Here is a 9003-nt window from a genome sequence, read left to right as displayed (position 1 = left end):
AGTTAAACGGGGAGAAATTACTGGGGTGGGATGGGTGTCCTTTGCTTATCTGGGTTATCCTAGTTAAACGGGGAGAAATTACTGAGGTGTGTCAGGTGATCATAGCGATATATTCTTTGCTTAGATTAAGAAAGTGTGGTGCTCACACGGTGTGTCAGGTGGTCGTAGCGATATATTCTTTGCTTAGATTAAGAAAGTGTGGTGCTCACACGGTGTGACGGGTAATCATAGCGTTATATTTAGGTTTTCCTCGTTAATGGGGGAGAAATTACTGAGGTGTGTCAGGTGATCATAGCGATATATTCTTTGCTTAGATTAAGAAAGTGTGGTGCTCACACGGTGTGTCAGGTGCTCATAGCGATATATTCTTTGCTTAGATTAAGAAAGTGTGGTGCTCACAAGGTGTGACGGGTTATCATAGCGTTATATTTAGGTTTTCCTGGTTAATGGGGGGACAAATTACTGGGGTGTGACGGGTGTCCTTTGCTTATCTGGGTTATCCTAGTTAATCGGGGAGAAATTTCTGGGGTGTGACGGGTGTCCTTTGCTTAGATTCAGAAAATATGAGGGAACTAAATTTAGTGGTGGACAAAAAATTGTTCACGGGCCAAATCTGTGTAATCAGAGTGGCAACAGGTTGTTGATAGCAAGCAACCCTTTTAGTTGCTCAGTGGCTGTTTCACACGTGCACGGGGTCACTTAATTACCATAGGGGAGTGTAGGGTAATTTGACGAGTAGGGTAATGTGACGAACTCGTCGAATCTCATATATGACGTCACGACAAAAATTCCAAATAAATGTAGTCGTCTCCCCTTATCGTGTCGACAATGTATTTACAGTAATATTTATAAGAAGTCCCGTAATTTGTTCGTGAGGTAATTTTCGCTAAAAATGTGGTGCGCAAAGTAGCAAACCCATTCAATTTACTTGTGTTTCAGCAGTGCCAGAGCAAAGATGAGTGAAAAATAAAATCAGGCAAATATATGCACGCATACATGAGATCTTTATCAACAGTTTTTGGTACCTCGCGTTTTTTTCTTTTGCGCCGTTTGAGAGTGACACCGTTTTTGCTCCAAGTCTACCTTGTAGGGTATTGTGACGAACTTTTTGTAGGGTATTGTGACGAACTTTTTTTATTCAAGAATTTTAACTGTTATCGTAGATTATTTGTAAAAAAAATATAATAATACCAGATAACATTTACTGCAGCAGTTTTATTGTTGTTTTTAATAGTGACGTCAGTATAATTTAATTTAAAAAAAAATTTGCACTTTGACCATTTTTTTTTGTAAGTTTGGGTATTATCTTATTACTTTTAACTTTTCCGTATCGAAAATAACCTTTCCGTAAATAATATATAAAAAAATGTATTTTTTTGTTTGTAAAAAGGATGGTTTACACCAAACGCTGTGGGATTTGGCTACGTTGAAATTTCGAATCCAAATTTGTTTAGAAATATGCTCAGTAAATGTAAGCAACTTTCTGCTTTTACACTTTTAAAAAATATTGATTTTTGGAGAAGTTACATTAAAGAACAAATCGTTCGTCACATCACCCTACAACTTTTGAAAGTGCAAAAAAAGTAGGGTTCACGCCAAACGCTGTGGGATTTAGCTGCATTGGAATTTCGAATTTCGAATTTTACAGGGATATGCTCAGTAGATGTAAGCAACTTTCTGCGTTTACACTTCTGAAAAATATTGATTTTTACAAAAGTTACATTCATAAAACGAATCGTTCGTCACCTTACCCTACACTCCCCTACTAAATAATATCACGGGATGGTGGGATCAGACAGAAAAACAAGTTGTTGAGAGCAAGCGACACAAACACCCTTGAAAAGGGGATCCCTTTGCTTGCCACTGAGAAACAAACACCCACCCCAATAACAAAAAGAATATGTAAATTTTAAATTCAAATATATTTTTATTTTTTAGATAATAGAAATACCTGAAAACAAACACCCACCCCCAATAACAAAAGAATTTTAAATTCAAATATATTTTTATTGTTTTATTTGTAAATTTAAGGTTAAGATTTTTGTATTTCTTTATTAAATTAATAGTTTTAATTCTAAGGTATGGTTCCTGGTGACATTGACAAGTATCCGGGCCCTCTCTTACGTCATCGTCGGCCCAGGGACATGTTAGCATATGTACACCATATTTAGATTCTCTCTCTTACCTACTCTGTCCATCCTTTGAAGATTGGACAAAATCATCTCCAGGGACTGCCGATGGTTGATTTTTGTTTGTTGTATAGTTGATTTTTGTTGTTATATAGTTGTTTGTTTTTGGTATTTAGTTTTTGTATTAGCTGTTTAGTTGTTGTAAAGTTATTATGTTATTGTTGTTTGGTTGATTGGTTGATTATTGATTTTTATTTGTTGCTGATCCAGAAAACTTTGAAATCGAACTGAAGTTCCTTCCCTGTTACTTCTCACTTGTATCCCCTCTTCATATGGGGTATCATGCTTTTCCACCACCATCCCTTTCCTCGCAATCATACCCCTTGAGAAGTTTAGTTAGACAAATGCAAATGTATCTAGAAACCGAGTAGCCAACAACCTGGTTGCTAGGACACGGTTCACTTTCACCCCTCCCTCACCATCAAATATTCGATGGAATCAACCAATGAAAATAATGCAAGTCTAATTTCTTATATTCAATTTAAGGAAAATATTTTCATCAACCAATCAAATCATTGCAACCCTAATTTCTTATATTAAATTTAAGGAAAATATTTTCAAAACTTTGCAACTCTTTTTTGATTATTTTTCAAACTATAGTTTAAGATCATACTAATAATCTATCCTCCAAGTTATATTTAAGCTAGAATTTACCTAAATTCAGATCAGTATATTCAAATTTCTTGAAGTGAACTACTCTTTTTACTAGTTTCGAAAAACTATAAAGTATTTTTATCAACGAGTGTACCTCAATTGAAAAGTGTCTTTGTGAGAACAATTAAATTACAATTACAAATTAACTACATTACAAACAAAAATAATAAAGAAAATAAATAACCAAACCGAAAAATATTGCGAGTCATGCCGTCGTTTCATCCCGGTGGGAGTTCAATGGAATCACCATGCTCGCACCGAGGAACACAAGCGGAATGCTATAGAACCTTTGGATGGAAGAATCAAAAAGATTTCGCATGGATTCAATGGACGAATCCTATATTATATGTATGTTAATGAAGGAGAGGAATTAAGATACCCGGAAGAGTTCCTCTTCAAAGCCGGAGAGGCTTTAAAATCTCATTTAATTAATGTGCTTCAAAGCTACATGTCCGGTAAAGTTAATTTTGAGCTTTTTGCGGAATATATGCTCGTGAAAGATGATGATTTAAAAACGGAGACTAAACAATTCCAAAGCAAAATGGAAGTTGTTACAAGCCACTCGGATTAAGACCGCATATTCACAGTGTTGGGACATACCTAGATACTTTTACCTAGGTACGTACCTAGGTACAATTTAGTGGTACCTTTTACCTTACCTAGGTATACAAATAATTGAGTACCTTTTACCTTACCTAGGTATTTATTTTTATATACCTTTGGAATTATTAAGGTACTTACATAGGTATTAAACATTGCTCTGATTTAAAATAGCCAAATCTGACTGCGACACTGTAGTATCGTTTCATTGTATCGTTTCGTTTCAGAATTGTAATAGTCGGAACGCAGCATTAATAACACTATGCAGCATCAAAAATTAACCTCGATGAATGCTATATTTTTGGATTCGTTACGAATTCCCAAGTTAAACTGCGTTTTCCAAAGAGTTCCCCGACGCAAGGATTCTTAGCAAAAGGACCTCAAAGTTCAAAAAATGCTGAAATTGACCAACTTTGCGGAGCTCTCAGAGGCAAATGAATGCATGGCTTGGTTCGAAGTTAAAGTTTTTTAAAAGATACACCCTTTATCTTTCAAACCCCATACATAAAATAATTTTAGGATTTTTTTTTTTGCAGAAATAAATTCCAAAAAACATAGTCAAAAAACTGAAAAACATACAGCTGCGGTCAAAATAGTAACAGTGTTGCCGCCTTGTGTTTTTAAAAGTTTGATGTTGTAATTTTTTCTTATCCAATTAGTCTAATAGTAAAATTATAATCAATACAATATTACCAGGAAAAGATCAATTACAACAACAAACTTTTAAATACACAGGGCGGCAACACTACTACCATTTTGACCGCAGCTGTATACTTTTATGTTTTTGACTATGTTTTCTAGAATTTGTTTCTGCCTTAAAAAAAATCTTAAAAATTTTTTAAGTATGGGGTTTAAAAGATAAAGGGTGTATCTTTTAAAAAACTTTAACATCGAATCAAACCATGCATCCATTTGCTTCTGAGAGCTCCGCAAAGTTGGCCAATTTCAGCATTTTTCGAACTTTGAGGTCCTTTTGCTAAGAATCCTCGCGTCGGGGAACTTTTTGAAACACGCAGTTTAACTTGGGAATTCGTAACGAATCCAAAAATATAGCATCCACCGAAAATTTAAATGAAATGAAAAGATATTGTTTGATTAAGACGACTAAAAACTGAAAACTAGTCTTATTTTAAGTTTAAATGATTACATTGAACAAAACAAAAAAATTATAAAAAATAAAAAATACCTTATAAATACCTTTTACCTTTACCTAGGTACTGGGAAATTTAAGTACCTATACCTTACCTAGGTATTTATTTTTGACAATACCTTTTACCTTACCTAGGTAAAAAAACACAGTACCTTTCCCAACACTGCATATTCACCAATCACTCAGACCATCTGAAAATAAAAATGGAAGAGTTTCAGGAAAGGGATAGCGGGTGGACCCTACTCCGCATAATTCGATTGGAAATGAATTTCAATCAATTTAAACCGCTTTCTGGATCCTCATTTATCCCAACACCACCCAGTGACTCATACTGTTTTAAATGGACTTTGATTTCAGCACTTACAAAGGTAGCAAGTAACCCTAGTATGTGCTACACATATAAAGTTGATATAAGGGCCGAAAGATTTTAACATCTGGAATAAATTAAGACTTCAGTGGGTTAACATTCCCACTCAAAATAAAGGACATAGATATTTTCCAGGGTTCGTAAAATATCCCTCACAATCTGTCATTTTGCTCAAACAAAATAATTTCAACATAGGGCGGTGATATTTGTCACAATAAAATGAGGAGTAACCAAGCAGGGCTGATGAATATTTTCCTGAAAAAAATCACAACTGCTTTATACTGCTTTCTCCTCAAAACATTTTCCTCATTTTTGACATATTGTGAGGAAAAAGTGAGGAAAATATTAACCAAAATAAGGCTACTAAGACCAAGTTTTATAAAAGTTTTTCTTTGTATTATCTAGACTTTAATAAGAAATTTATATGTTTTTAAGCGCAGGTTACATCTTTTGTATCTTCTGCTAAGTCTACCACTGACTATGGATCAAATACTTTATTTCTTCACTTTGTAAATTGAACATGCTTTTGAGTTGTCGGTGCTATTTGTCTTTGACTATATTGTCAATGATCATTTCATCACTTGTGAGGGATATTTTTATACCCTTGTAGAGGGTATTATAATTTCAGTCAGATGTTTGCAACGCAGTGAAGGAGACGTTTCCGACCACATAAAGTATATATATTCTTGATCAGCATCACTAGACGAGTCGATCTAGCCATGTCCGTCTGTCCGTCTGTCCGTCGGTCCGTCTGTCCGTCTGTCCGTTTCTATGCGAACTAGTCTCCCAGTTTTAAAGATATCGCGATGAAACTTTCCCGAAAGTCTTCTTTCTATTGCAGGTAGTACATATGTCGGAGCGAGCCGAATCGGACCACTATATCTTAAGGCTAGGAATATTCAAAGATATATAAGAAAATTCATTGTTACTTTGTAGGAAGTAGGCGTTTTAATTCTTGACTCTTTAAAAACAAAATTCAAAAATAGAAACGCTGAATCTGCAAGGGTATATAAGCTTCGGCTGGCCGAAGGTAGCTTCCTTTCTTGTTTTCCCTCACTTTCTCATCATTTTATTTTCCTCACTCATGATGAATATTTTTCGATCAGTGAGCGATATGTATTTGAATGAGCAAATATGACAATTTGTTTGTATCGTGATTGATATATATTTATTTTCATCACGGTCGGCTTGTTTTTGAGGGATATTTAAAATGAGTGATGTTTACGAACCCTGATATTTTCATTCAAAAAAACGTTACACTGCACTATTTGAAAAAAGTCTATTTTTTTGGCATAAACTCTAGTTTTAGAGATACAATTTAGAAATTTTTTATATATACTATTAAGATAAAGCTGTAATTTCGTGTTGCTTTTTGAATCGGACCATTGCTTTCATCCACCGCCCACGCCGCATATTCAAATTAATTGGCAGGGATTTTAAAAAATTTGTATTTGTATTGGTAAGACGGTAAAATAATTTCGGATTACGTTAATTTTTAAAATTAAAAAAAAAAAAAATTGCTGACATGTACAAGAAAAGTGAAATATTATCTAAGAGCAGATGCCAATTTTAGCTTTAATTGGGGTCCAGCTTCTTTATATTTGAGCCCTTTGCAGCCAGGATTTTCACTTGACTTGTCCCTTTCCATAAATTCAATTTTTAAGATTAATGAAAGCCACTTAGATTGTTTTTTTATTTAAAAAATATTTTTTTTTATGTTTATAAGTTGCTGGATTTAAGTAATTTTTTTGAAGAAACGTGCAAAAAGTTGCAAAAATTATTAGTTTTGCGATATTAAGGATACATTTGGTAATAACTTTGCGTTTTTACCTTTTTGCAACTTTGTGCCATTTATAAGTTGTACACCACGGAACACAAACAAACTTGTTAGTTTTAAGCTAAAAAGAGACACATTTAAAACAGTTCACAGTTGGACAACAAGCCATAATAATCAAAACATGTAATTTAAGATACATTTATAAATACCTTTGCTACGATTTGACATGATCAGAAATAATAAACCATTTTGTTGGTCCACAAAATAAGCACTGAAAGTTTGTAAAGATATTTCACTTATTTACGCACACAACAAAGTCAATCGAAGAGCTGACTTTGTTCGCTTATCAACACTATAATGTTGTTAGAAAAAAATCTTAGATAACTGTTCTTGGCTAATTAGGGTATGTAAATTCACAAAATATATTTAATTTTTAAAAATAATTTGTAAAATAAGTTGATTTTATGCCAAAAAAATTGACTTTTTTCCCATAGTGCACTGAGCACTAACGTTTTTGGATACGACGAGGAAAGTGAAACTATAATTGGACCTCTTTATCAATCTGGAGTTGCCGACGCACATAAATATACTTTTCCTGGAAGGAAACGGATTCGGTCACTACACATGGATAAAAAATATTTCAAAGTATGAATTTTACTCGTTATAGACCTACTTTTACTTATTATGTTACATTACTTGTTTTATTTTTCTTTTATTATTGATGTAAGTCCTAAACTGTTTAATGTAAATGAACATGAACCAATTTCATGTGCTTACTTTATAAAGTGTGCATATGATTCTAGCTTAGATAAAATTGTAATGGAAACGGGAGGTAATTCAACCATAAATTTTGTCAATTCCCTTGTAAATAACTTAAAAACTATTCGTTCAAAATATTTGAGTAAAATTGTTCCCATAGTAATGAATCCAGAGGACGAATATGATTTTGAGTATGCCCTCAATTGTCATATTTGTGAAAAGGCTTAAGCGGATGATAGTATTCGAGATCATTGTCATTATACAGGTAGATACAGGGGTGCAGCTTATTCGAAATGTAATTTAGAATTGAAAACGTCTAATTTTATCCCAGTTTTCTTCCACAAATTTTCCAAGTATGATTGTCACTTGCTTATCAAAGAATTGACACTTATACCTGGAGAAATTAATGTAATTCCCACAAACAAGGAGCACTTCATTTCAGTAATGAAAAAAATTGAAAATGAATGTGGAAAGAGTTTTGAGATAATGTTTATCGATACATTTAGATTTATGTCATCTAGTCTAGATGCCTTAGCATCCAATTTAGAAGATGATCAACTTAAATCTGTAAGATCACATTTTAAATGTGAAAATTAATTTAGGCTTATGCGAAAGAAGGGTGTATTCCCATATGAATATCTTGATTCAGAGCATAGACTAGATGAAACTTGTTTACCATCAAGAGACCAATTTTATAATCAGTTTACTGAAAAGCAATGTTCTTAAGAGGATTATAGTCATGCTGTTAAAGTTTGGACACAGTTTTCATGTAAATCTCTAAAGGACTATCTAGAGATTTATTTAAAAACTGATGTATTATTATTAACTGACGTTTTTGAAAAATTTCCGTTTAATTTGCATGAAAATTGAAAGCATTATTTTTTTATCTCGTAATCGGCCATGAAAAGTCAGATATTTCTGCTTTTGAATTATGCAAATCGGGCTTTCTGCTCGAAAGATAAAATTGATTTCGTGTTTTCTTTCTAACGCCAAAATACGGCAAAAGAGTGATGATAGTGCCAAAATAGGTGTGAGAATAAATATTGGTACTGTTGGTACAGTTGGTACTGTGCACTTCAAAAACTTAAAAAAAAAAAGTGGGGTGGCCGGGTTGTAGAAAACGTCCCACAAAACTACTTGAAATCTAGTTTTTCCTTTCTTTGACACTGTTGCACCACCTATAAAATTATGATTTTTTTTTATTAATTCAATGGTTAAAAGACACAGGAGCTGTAAAAAATTGGTGAGGTTGCCAAAACATTTTTTTTGAAAATTTTAGTGCGGTTTCTGCACTTTTAAAAAGTCTTAAAAATTCCAAGTTTCTTTAGAGAGGACCTATTTCTTATCCCTTTGATTTCTCATCACTAATTTTCAGTTAAGCGTTTCCGTTGGTCAGATATAAGCTTAAATACGTTTTTGGATTGCAGACGATTACTCCTCAGCCAAATGTCCAATAGCTTTGAAAATTGGTTTCCATATTCTCCTTCTAATTATCTACCCTCGCTGA

This window comes from Drosophila takahashii, chromosome 2L (assembly GCF_030179915.1).
Source record: "Drosophila takahashii strain IR98-3 E-12201 chromosome 2L, DtakHiC1v2, whole genome shotgun sequence".
Lineage (NCBI taxonomy): Eukaryota > Metazoa > Arthropoda > Insecta > Diptera > Drosophilidae > Drosophila > Drosophila takahashii.
This window is presented reverse-complemented; position numbering follows the sequence as displayed.